The sequence below is a fragment of the Piliocolobus tephrosceles genome, chromosome 10 (genome assembly GCF_002776525.5).
Source record: "Piliocolobus tephrosceles isolate RC106 chromosome 10, ASM277652v3, whole genome shotgun sequence".
NCBI classification, from domain to species: Eukaryota; Metazoa; Chordata; class Mammalia; order Primates; family Cercopithecidae; genus Piliocolobus; species Piliocolobus tephrosceles.
In genome coordinates this window covers 46,547,408-46,560,160 of record NC_045443.1, presented here as the reverse complement: position 1 = coordinate 46,560,160, position 12,753 = coordinate 46,547,408, and the positions used below count along the sequence as shown (strand labels likewise).

Genomic DNA, 12,753 nt, shown 5'->3' with positions numbered 1-12,753 from the left:
AAATTTATATATGTGTTATCCTCACAGGTTTGTTAGAAGGCAGATGAAATTATATACATGAAAGTCGTCTAATAAACATTTATTTGGACACACTCTGTACTAAAAATGGTAGCTGTTTAAGAAAAAGCAAGCTATCATTCAAGCTCAAGTCTCTCCTTTTTTTGAGACAGTCTCACTCTCTCGCCCAGGCTGGGGTGCAGTGGTGCTATCTCAGCTCACTGCAACCTCGGCTCACTGCAACCTCTACCTCCCGAGTTCAAGTGATTCTCCTGCCTCAGCCTCCCAAGTAGCTGGGATTACAGGCATGGGTCACCATGCCCAGCTAATTTCTGTATTTTTAGTAGAGACGGGGTTTTGCCACATTGGCCAGGCTGGTCTGGAACTCCTGAACTCAGGCAATCCACCCGCCTCAGCCTCCCAAAGTGCTGGAAATTCAAGCGTGAGCCACGGCGCCCAGCCCAAGCTCAAGTGTCTTCTTGAGAGATGGACATTGTAATACAATGTGATCAGTAAAACGAATACAGATGTTGAATTCAGACATCTGGGTTTAAATTTTGACACTGTCAAAATTTAAGTGCGTAATTTTAGGCATGTTACCAACATCTCTGGACAATTATTAAAAAGATTATATATAAACATGTAAAGCATCTAGCACATAGGAAATGAAAGGTAGCTAATGATAATCCTCATACAGACATGATACAATGAAATAATAATGATGAGTTAAACCAGGTGCCATCACACTTTTTCTGTAAAGAGCAAGATACCAAATATTTTAGGCTTTGCAAGCCATACAATCTGTATTGCAACCACTCAAATCTGCTGCTGCAGTGTAAAAGCAGCCATAGACAATACAAAAGAAAAAGAAAAAGAAAAAAAATGAGCATGGCTGTGTTCCAACACAAGTATTTTTCAGGGACACTGATACTTGAATTTAATATAATTTTCATGTGTCACAAAATATTCTCCTTTTTATTCTTTCAACCACTTAAAAGTATAAGAACCATTCTTAGCTTGCAGGCCATACAACGACAGGCAGCAGGCCAGATCTGACGTGTCCGTGAACAGTAGTTTACCAACCCCTGGTATACAGGAATGCTGGGGATGAAGACAGTGATCAGAACAGATGACTCTGTTCTCTGTTCCCCTGCGAAAATAAGGTTTGGCAGTTGGAGGGGCAAAGACAGCATACATTTGGCTGCTTGACACATAACTATTCTCCCCTATTCTCTTTGACTGGCTAATTTCTGCTCATCTTTAAAGTCTCTATCTAAACGTGACTACTCTAAGCAGGGCACAGTGGCTCACGCCTATAATCCCAGCACTCTGGGAAACCAAGGAAGGAGGATCACCTGAGGCCAGGAGCTGGAGATCAGCTTAGGCAACATAGCAAGACCCTGTCTCTATGAAAAATTAGCTGGACATGGTGGCATGCACCTGTGGTCCCAGCTACTTGGGAGACTGAGGCAGGAGGATCACTTCGGCCCAGGAGTTCAAGGCTGCAGTGAGCTAAGATCACACAACTACACCCCAGTCTAGGCAACAGAGCAAGATCTTATCTCTTAAAAAAAAAAAAAAATTTTTTTTAAAGTCACTAACTCCAGAACCTGCACTCTTCCCCTCCCTACCCCACTTAAAACTAATCTGATGCTTTCACTAGAGGCTTCCAAAGGATGCTGACAATTTCTATCATAGCATTCACCACACTAAATTGTAATTTCTGGTTTAATTGTCTTCCCTGCAAGATTGTAAATCCATGTAAGCAGGAACTTGTCTCTTGCTCAACATTATACCCCTAGCATCTAGCCCAGTGCCTGGCACACAGCAGGCGCTAGTAAATATCCACTGGAACGAATGAATCTAGCAAAAGTCAAGTCTCACATCCAGCAACAGCTCTTTCTGGAACCTTAGGCAGGTTCCCTATTTCCAAACAGTACTTTACTCTCCCCTCCCAGAACACAGGTCAAACTTCCCTCTTCTAACTCTCTCTTTTTCTTTGGCCAGATTTAAGGAATCTAAAGCTAATTATCTTTGAAACTTCTTCCCTCCCTTCCCTTTCCAACCCTTGAGCTGAGACACCAATTCTTTACTGTAATCTTGCTGTCGTTTCCCTAGCACCCAGTTTCCAGGATATTTAAGAATAGGGTACTACAGGCAGAAAACAACAGGGAATAGAAAATCAATAAGCCATAACAGAGAATTCCAGTTTTGTGTGTGTGTGTGTGTGTGTGTGTGTGTGTGTAGACAGTGGCATGATCTTGGCTCACTGCAACCTCCGCCTCCCTATTCAAGCGATTCTCATACCTCAGCCTCCCGAGCAATTAGGACTACAAGCACCCGCCACCACGCCCGGCTAACTCTTGTATTTTTAGTAGAGGTGGGATTTCACCATGTTGTCCAGGCCGGTCTCGAACTCCTGACCTCAAGTGATCTGCCCACCTCAGCCTCCCAAAGTGCTGGGATTACAGGCTTGAGCCACCACGCCCAGCAAGAATTCCAGTTTTTGAATCACTGAAATAACAGCTTTTTACTTTTGACCACTTTGGCCCCAAAAGTAAGAAGTAACAGAGCTCCAGCTCCTCCGCCTTTCCCTACACCTGCACTGCCAGAAGTAAAGGGAACTTCCACTCTGCAGCTTCTTCACTATCTCTGTCCTTCATGTGCTTACACTAAAATTTGCCTTGAAACATCAGGACTAATGTCATCATGATGTGTCCCTCTTTACATCACTCACGACAAAAATCCCAGGACTCTCAGTCATTCTGAATCCTCAAACTTTCACCCCCTTTAATGACCGGCCTCCCCTTTCTCCACTCCTCCTCAATTCCCAAAATCTTTGCACCATATCCCCTGGAACACATCAACTAAATCCCCTGTATCTTAAACCTCTTGTCTAAATGATCCCTTCACCATTTTGCTCTAAATGAAATCTAATTGCTCTAAAGCCACTGTTCTCTCTACAGTCCTATCCGTAGTGTTTTCTCTCTCACACCCTAACACTAGAGGGGTTTAGAAGAGGTAAGGTTATTTAGCTTGTACCTAGGTTCTGTTTCCAGATTATTCCCCCTTCCTTCCTGAAAAAAGCCTCCTGTCAACCATACCACCACTACCCCCTTCTTTACATTCATCTGGATATGCCTAGGTCACTTCTCAAGCCTTAAGCCTTGAAGACTTCAGTTCTTGGCTCACTGGGCTATCATTATTCCAGGAGATTTCAATGTTCACGTAGGTGACTGTTCTGATGCTCAGACCTCTCAGTTCCTTTATCATCTCCCTGCGACAATCTTGTCCTTTACCCTACTTTCCACTCACTCCCACAGTCAATATCCTAGACCTTGTCGTTAAATAATTAGAGTCCCCCCACAATCTCCACTTCAGCTGCTCTACTCTCCAATCACCATTCTGTATCTTTTCAGATTGCTCCCTCTAGCACCGTAACTCCAACAATCCTTTGACCCTACCCGGATTTACAAGCCATTGATCCCATTCCCCTCGTACATCCTCATTTTCCTCCTAAGCTTCAAGTTCAAGGTCCATCACTATTATCATTCCCTTGTATCCACCTCAAGTCTCAACTCCTACTCTCATTTCATCATAACTGCCTGGCGAAACACCAATCCTGATTAAATACAACCCCTGTCAAGAAAAACGAAACCATTTAGGACATTCAGGAGGCAACTGGAAATCAGAAAACTAATAGCTGGGCATGGCGGTGCATGCCTATACTCCCAGCTACTTGGGAGACTGAGGAAGAAGGATCAACAGAGCCCAAGAGGTCAAGGCTGTGGTGAGCCGTGTTTGCACCACTGCACTCCAGCCTGGGCGACAGAGTGAGACCCTGTCAGTCAATCAATCAATCAATAAAACAAAAACTAGGCCAGGCAGGTGGATCATTTGAGGTCAAGAGTTTAAGACCAGCCTGGCCAACATGGCCAAACCCCGTCTCTACTAAAAATACAAAAAAATTAGCCGGGCAGTGTGGTACATGGCTGTAATCCCAGCTACTCAGGAGGCTGAGGCAGAAGAATCACTTGAGTCTGGGAGGCAGAGGTTGCAGTGAGCTGATATCGCACCACTGCACTCCAGTCTGGGTGACAGAGTAAGACCCTGTCTGAAAAATAAATTAAATTTTAAAATAAAAACTAAAAAAGAAAAGAAAAAGAAACTGACAGGATATTTGATATTAAGGAACTGTTAAATCTTTTAGTATGGTAATGGTACTTTTTGGTAAGAGTCCATATCTTTTAGAGAAACACGAAATATTTAAGCACAAAATATGTTTGGGATTGCTTCAAAATAATATGGAAAATAATATGGAAAATGGTTGAGGGTACAAATAAAACAAGATTAGCAGTGAGTAAATATTTGTTGAAACTGGGTGATGAGTACATGAGGGCTCTATTTACTTTTGTATGTTTAAAATCTTCCTGAATAATATGTTAAAAACAAAAAGCTGTCCATCTACTCTATGCCTACACCATGTAGCTAAATGTGGCTTTAAAAAGGAAAAAAGAGCCAGATGCAGGGGCTCACGCCTGTAATCCCAGCACTGTGGGAGGCAGAGGCAGGAAGACCACGTGAGCCCAGGAGTTTGAGACTAGCCTGGTCAACATAGGGAGACCTTGTCTCTACAAAAAATTTTAAAATTAGCCAGGCATGGCGGTATTTGGCTGTAGTTCCAGCTACTTGGGAAGGTCAGACAGGAGGATAGCTTTATCCCAGGAGTTTAAGACCAGCCTGGGCAACATAGTAAGACCTTGTCTCTACAAAAAAAAAAAATCAAAAAATCAGTGGCACATGCCTGTGGTCCCAGCTACTTGGGAGGCTGAGGTGGGAGAATCGCTTCAGCCTGAGAGGTTGAAGGATGCAGTGAGCTATGCACCACAGTACTCAAGCCTGGCTGACAGAGCAAGATCCTATCTCAAAATTAAAATGAAATAATAAAAATAAACACATTCATACTAAACAGTTCTCACATAAAATTCACAACAGCTAACTTCAAATGGTCTCTTAGCTCAGCATAACAATCAAAACTTTTGCCTTATCCATTCATTCTCCCACTCCTCTATTTGGTACATTTTATGCCATTTTCTCTTTTCTCAAGCTATCAATGAACACTTTCTCGCCCATGCTCACTCCTAGCTGCTGCCCTTCCTTCCACTTCCTCAGTGAAAGAAGGCAGCAATCACTACCACCATTTGCCCTGTCCTCTCTCCTGTTATTCACTGTAGATGAACTGACTGCTCTTATCTACAGCCAACTCCTCCACTTGAACGCCAGACTCCAAACCCTATTGCTAAGTCATTCCCCCTTCTCCCTCCTGCATCAGCAATATTTCCCTCTCTACTGGTGCATCGTCATCAACACACTCTTAATTACCTCATTGAAAAAGATAAGCCATAACCCCAGTTTCCTCTCCAGCTACTTACTCGTTTCTCTGCTCTCCTTGACAGCAACATTCCAAGAAGCTGTAACTGTCTCCAATTCCTGTCTTCCCATTCTCTCTCAAAATCACCCCAAGAGGCTTTTGCTTCCTGACTACCCTACCAAAGCCTCTCCCGTCAAGATCAGCAAACAACTTCCAAATTACTAAATCTGATGGTCAATTTTTAGTCCCCTTACTTAAATATCTACAACATCTAGTATACCATGTATATTCTTATTTTGTCTAAACATTCCCCTCTCCAGAATATAAACTCAAGGAAGACAGAGAAGGTCTGTTTTGTTCACAGTTTATCTCGAGCAATAAGAACAGTGCCTGGTACATGGTACCATATTTTTTTCATATTTTAACATCTCTGAAAACCAAGCACAATTAATGACATCATATAATTGCTATTTGTTTCTTTCAAGCACCTGAGGCACTACCAATCTGAAACAACTTTTAATTAGAATCTCTGCTTAAATTTTGTTGTACCACATAGGGAGTGTGAATTCAGACCTAGAACCAGTTTAAATTCCCATGAAAGTTTTTAGCCCTCCTACATACCATCAAAGTTGAGACACAAGCTGCCTTGCTATGCCTTTCTGTAAGGTGGGTTTACTTCTCATTTCCATTCTCATGTAGTTTCCCAGCTTTATGCATGGCCCTTAATAGACTGTCCATCTTGGGCTTATTTCCCTTTTCTAGTAGTACATCAAGTAATGGTGCATCTTACAACTGATGAAATCAGAAATAGCAATATAAGCATGTTATTACAGAAACAGAGGTAACAAAAATACTAACTAAAAAAGCTAAAAGTGCTTCTGAGAAAAGGGAAATAAAGGGGGGGTGCTGCTTTTTTAAAACAAGCTTTACAAAACTATTTGATTCTATAAACCATATTTACACATAACTTTGATGAAAATGAACCCTGAAAACCAAAAGAAAAAAAAAGAATTATATGCTCTTTGAGAAAAAAATTAGAAAAAAAGACACAAAGACGTATGTGGACATGGGGGAAATGCAGGGGTCAGAAGGTGAGAAGCCCTTGAGTCTGGCAAAGGCAAAATAAAGAGGAAGGACAAAAACAAAAGGAAGAAAAATCTAGGACAGCTTTGCAAGTACTGGAGACAAAGCATGCTAAAACAGCCTAAGACAGAAAAAGTCAAAATTGTCAGGCTGTTTTCATTGAAATTGTAGGAAATAGTACAGAAACAGACCTTTTCAACCGAGCTCCCTATTACCTAATGTACATCTCCACCTGGATATCCCACAGGAAACTCAAACTGAACATGTTCCTAGTAAAAGAGCTGTTTAACTCAAATCATTTTCTGGAAAACATGGGGGTGGGTGGGTTTTCTGTATTTACATATAAAGGATTAAGTGTGTGAGGGGAGAAAAAAGAATATCCGTAATCCAAGTAAATACACCATCAATTAAATTTTCCATATTTCTCATGTTTGAAAATTTAACACATCTCAACTAAGTTCATCCACTCCCAAGCCTGTCCTTCTTCCTACAGTGCCCATGTGGGTGGCACTACTTAGTCTCCCAGACAAGAAACCCAGGAAGTGACACACGTTCTTCTCCTTATTCTCCCATCTTCATTCAATCCAATCCTGCCTATTTCTAAATTCTCTTGAATTTATCTTTTCCATTCCACCTTCCTTCTATTAGGACTTCAATCTTCCCTGGAGTACACCAATATTCTGTAACGTTCCAACCAGTCTCCACATAACTGCTGAGGGGATCCTTCTACATTGAATGTAAGCCTGTTCATGGCATCCTCCTGCTTAAAACCCCCTTATCTAAAGTTCAAATTCAAGCTTCTTAGCATTACAAATAAAATTCTTTACGAACTGGCCCTGGTCTGGCCCCCATCCTCATTTAAAATTACTTACTCAATCATTCATTCAGTCAGCCATCAAATTTTTTTTTTTTTTGAGACAGGGTCTCCCTGTCTCCCAGGCTGGAGTGCAGTGGCTTGATCGAACTGCAATCTGCACCTCCCGGGCCCAAACAATCCTTATACCTCAGCCTCCTGAGTAGCTGGGACCACAGGCTCACACCACTAATTTTTGTATTTTTTTGTAGAGATGGGGTTTTGCCATGTTGCCCAGGCTGGTCTCAAATTCCTGCGCTCAAATGATCTGCCCACCTCGGCCTCCCACAGTGCTGGGACTACAGATGTGGGGCATCATGCTAGGCCAATTTATCCTTTTTTTTCTTTTTTTTTAAGAGCTAGGAGTCTTACTCTGCCGCTCAAGTTGGAATGCAATGACATCATCATAGCTCACTGAAGCCTCAAACTCCTGGGCTCAAGTGGTCTTCCCACGCCAGCCTTCCAAGTAGTTAAGACGACAGGCACGCACTACCACACCCAGCTAGCTTTTCTTATTTTTTGTAGAGATAGGGTCTTGTTATGTCACCCAGGTTGGTCTCAAACTCCTGGCCTTAAGCGATCCTCCCATCTTAGCCTCCCAAAGCTGTGGGATTACAGGAGTGAGCCACAGCATCCAGCCGGCCAGTAAATATTGAGCGCTTATAATATGCCAGGTTCTATACTAGGCACTGGGGAATATACTAGTGAGCAAAACGGAAATGTCTTGTACTCTCCTAGCTTACAGTCTAATGGAGGAAACTGCTCAAATACATGCACCCACTCAACATCTTTTTAATACCTACTTGTATAAGCACTCAGGACAGGAAATACAGTGACAAGCAAGATAAAGTTCCTACCCTCAGACAGTTTACATTCTAATAAAAAACATGATACATGCCATGAAAATAAAGTTTAGGATGCGGTGATATCCACAGGGAGAGAGAAACCTGAAACGAACTGAGGAGTCAGCAAAGACTTCTCTCAGGAAGTGATAACTGAGGTCAGAGCCTAAAAAGGAGAAGGTAATGACAAGGGAAGGGGTGGTGGCAGTGAAGAACATTCCAGACAGAGGGAACAGCAAGTACAAAGGCCTTGAAGTGAGTGGGAACACTAGGCATTAGGGAAATAAATGGCCAGAGTAACCAGAGGGTAGGAATGGTGCCAGATGAAGCTAACAACATAGGCATTAAAATGTAAATAAAATAAATAATCACTGTGTTGGGAATGGATTATTAGGGGTACAAGAGTGGAATCAGAGAAGCTCATTTAAAAGGCTATTACAGAGCTGAAGTCCGGAGCGGAAGCCAAATGATACACATGAATACCTGAATCAGACAGATGCCTAAAGGGCTAGGAGCTACAGAAGAGTTTAGGCCACAGGCCATGTACTCAGCCCAAAACAAGATGGAACTGAGCATAAATTAAGAAACAAAAAGGACTGCTCCATCCATGAAATGAGAAGTAGAAACAGCTCACTAGCTAGGAGAAGAGAAAGTCTTGCATTTGGGACTAGGAATGGAAAAAGTTACCTAGAAGAAACTGGATCCCAGTCCTGTACCATTCATAGATGTGAGATCTAAATTCATACTACACATGTGGTAGAGGGAACCCAAGCTGACACTTTATCATAAATAAGATTCAGAACTAAAGTATGAAATAGTACCACAGTAGAAGCAAAGGAGAAACTATGCAGTAGGGAAGCTTCCACAATCTGAGGTACATAGGACTCAAGTTCAGAGTTAAAGAAAATACACACACACACACAGACAGAGAAACAAACCTTCCATGAGGAAATCAGCAATGAAAGACAGCACCCCAAGAATAAGAATATGATGAAGACAAGGAGATGCTAAAACCCCTGTACACTGTTGGTGGGAACGTAAAATGGTGCAGCTGCTATGGAAAATATATGACATGATCCGCTAATCTCACTTCTGGATATTTATCCAAAAGAACTGAAATCAGGATCTTGAGGGACACATGTTTACTGTAGCATTATTCACAATGGCCAAGATGTAGAAACAACCTAAATGTACATCAACGGATGAATTAACAATAAAATGTAGTATACACATACAATGGAACATTATTAAGCCTTTAAAAAGGAAATCCTGCCACATGTGACAACATGGATGAACTTTGAAGCATTATGCTAAGTGAAAGAAGCCAGTCACAGGACAAATAATGCATAATACCACTTACATGAGGTATATAAAATACTCAAACACACAGATGCAGAAAGTAGCATGGTAGTTGCCAGGGGCTAGGGAGAGGGGGAAAGGAAGAGTTGCTATCCAGCAAGCTGATTAAGTTCCACAGGTCTGCTGTAAAAGATTATCCTTATAGTTAATATTACAGTATTGTACAACAAAAAATTTGTTAGAAGGGTAGATTTCACATTAAGTGTTTTTATCACCAAAAAAAAGTAAAATAACAATCTGGGTCAGGCATGGTAGCTCATACCTGTAATCCCAGCACTTTGGGAGGCTGAGGCGGGTGGATCACCTGAGGTCAAGAGTTCGAGACCAGCCTGATCAACATGATGAAACCCCGTCTCTAATAAAAATACAAAAAAAATTAGCTGGGCATGGTGACGGGCGCCTGTAATCCCAGCTACTTGGAAGGCTGAGGCAGGAGAATTACTTGAACCAGGGAGGAGGAGGTTGTAGTGAGCCAAGATCATGACATTGCATTCTATCCTGGGCAACAGAGTGAGACTCTATCTCAAAAAAAAAAAAAAAAAAAAAAAATCTGAAAAACAAGGTTGTAGTGTCTCTAAGATAGGAACAACACAAGCATATTTACTTTCACTGCTTCTCTTCAACATTGTATTGGAGGTTCCAGCCAGAGCAATCAGGCAAGAAAAAGAAAGAAAAGAAGGCTGGGCACAGTAGCTCACACCTATAATCCCAGCACTTAAAGGGAGGCCAAGATAGGAGTGTTGAGACTAGCCTGGGGAACACAGCAAGACTCCATCTCTGTAAATAAAAAATATTTTAAATTAAAAAATTTTTAAATTAAGAAGTAAAAGGAATCCAGATTAAAAAGAAAAAAGAAAAAGAAGCAAAACTGTCCCTTTTTTTTTTTTTGGCCCGAGACAGAGTCTCGCTCTGTCACCTGGGCTAGAGTGCGGTGGTGCGATCTTGGCTCACTGCAACCTCCACCTCCTGAGTTCAAGGGATTCTCCTGCCTCAGCCTCCGGAGTAGCTGGGATTACAGGCCTCTGCCACCAAACCCAGCTGATTTTTTTTTTTTTTGTATTTTTAGTAGAGACAGAGTTTCACCATGTTGGCCAGGCTGATTTCGAACTCCTGACCTCAGGTGATCCGCCCGCCTCAGCCTCCCAAACTGCTGGGATTATAGGTGTGAGGCACCACACCTGGCCTTAAAGTTGTCTTTATTCGTAGATGACATGATCATCTGTGAAAAAACTATCTGATGAAATCTAAAAAATAATAGTAAATGAGTTAGCAAGGTTGCAGAATATAAGGTCAATATAGAAAAATCTATTGTATTTCTATATACTAGCAACAAACAATCACTAATTAAAACTACAAATACAAAGCATCAAATATAAAATCTGTAAAGATAAATCTGAAAAAAAAAAAAGATGTGAAAGATCTGAACACTGAAAACTACACATCATGGAGAGATATTAAAGACCTAAATAAAAGGAGTTATATATCTACCTGTTCATAGAAGACTCAATATTGTCAGCATGCCAATTCTCCCCAAACTGATTCAATAGATTTAATGCAATCTCAATCAAACTCCCAGAAGACTTTTTTGCAGAATCCAGCAAACTAGTTCTCTATTTTTTTTTTTTTTTTTTTTTTTGGAGACAAGGTCTTGCTCTGTCCCCTAGACAGGAGTGCAGTGGCTTGATCTCAGCTCGATGCAACCTCTGCCTCCTAAACTCAAGTGATCCGTCCCACCTCAGCCTCCAGAGTAGCCGCGACTGCAGGTGCACACCATGAAGCCTGGCTAATTTTTGTATTTTTGGTAAAGACAGGGTTTCGCCATGTTGCCCAGGCAACATGGGCTCAAGCAATCTGCCCACTACAGCCTCCCAAAGTGCTGGGATTACAGGGGTGGGCCACAATGCCCAGTCCAGCAAACTAGTTCTAAAATCCATGTGAAAATGCAAAAGTCTTGGAATAGCAAAAAAGACTTTGAAAAAGAAGTTGGAGGGCTGGCCAGAGCGCTGGCTCACGCCTGTAATCTGAGACAGTAACATCACTTGAAGCAGGAAGATCACTTGAGTAGAGAATTTCAACACCACCAGCCTGGGCAACAGAGGGAGGCCCTGTCTCTACAAAAATAAACATAAAAATAGCAGGGAACAGTGGCCTGCTTTTGAAAGGAAATAAACAGATGAGCCTCAGTTTTCTTGTCCCATAAAACAGGAAAGCTATCAAAGACTACTGGGGTCACATTAAAAGGACAAAGGAGCCAAATTAAATGGGTTCCCAGTGAACTACGATGAGACAATATGAACATCAATAAGAATAACGTCTATGGTGCCTGAAATATATTAAATACATAAATATCCATTAATTTATAATCACACTCTAAAACAAACAAAACACATTAGTCACTTTTGGAGGTTAGTGGGGCACTAAGTCATTTCATTAGTCTAAATACAAACAAAGATAAATAATTCTGCCTTTCCTGTACAAACCATATTTCAAAGTAATCAAAAAGTTAATGAAGGAAAAGGTCTTCTTTATAGAAAAATTCTACCTAATAAATACAGAATAATAAAATTAGAAAAAAATCCCTATTTTGTATGCCTTAAAATAAGAATGGATCTAGTCAACAATCATCAATGGCTGCTAAAATCACTGGATGAAAGGCTGATGGAAAACTTTTAGAAAAGGATGGATAATATTGACAATACTCATCAAAAGTAGTGAGTGGGAAGAATAGAGAAAACTAAGAATGGAAAAAATGTTAATAAACACTGAAGCTAGACGAGTCTACATGAGACTCAATTATATTATTCTTTCCATTTTTATTGTTGAAAATGTCCACAATTAAAAAAAAGATATGAAGCCAATTGGCATAATTAAGATGAGACAAAGCACTGGTGAGTACACAGATGTTACTATATTACTCTCTTTTTTTTTTGGACGGAGTTTCACAGTTTTTTGCAGGCTGGAGTGGTGAAGTGGCGTGATCTCTGCTCACCACAACCTCTGCCCCCTAGGTTCAAGCAATTCTCCTGCCTCAGCCTCCCAAGTAGCTGGGATTTCAGGTGCCTGCCACCACACCTGGCTAATTTTTGCATTTTTAGTAAAGATGGGGTTTCACCATGTTGGCCAGGCTGGTCTCAAACTCCTGACCTCAGGTGATCCACCCACCTCAGCCTCCCAAAGTGCTGGGATTACAGGCATGAGCCACCATGCCCGCCCTACTCTCTATTTTTATCTGTGGATTTGAAATATAT

The 12,753-nt window shown here is 41.4% G+C and overlaps 1 pseudogene across 1 annotated transcript in view; it reads right to left on the bottom strand.

The window, feature by feature from the left end:
• Nucleotides 1-12,753, bottom strand: part of LOC111542032 — a 111,339-nt pseudogene that overhangs the window by 94,034 nt on the left and 4,552 nt on the right. The gene's annotated exons all lie outside the window — the stretch shown is intronic.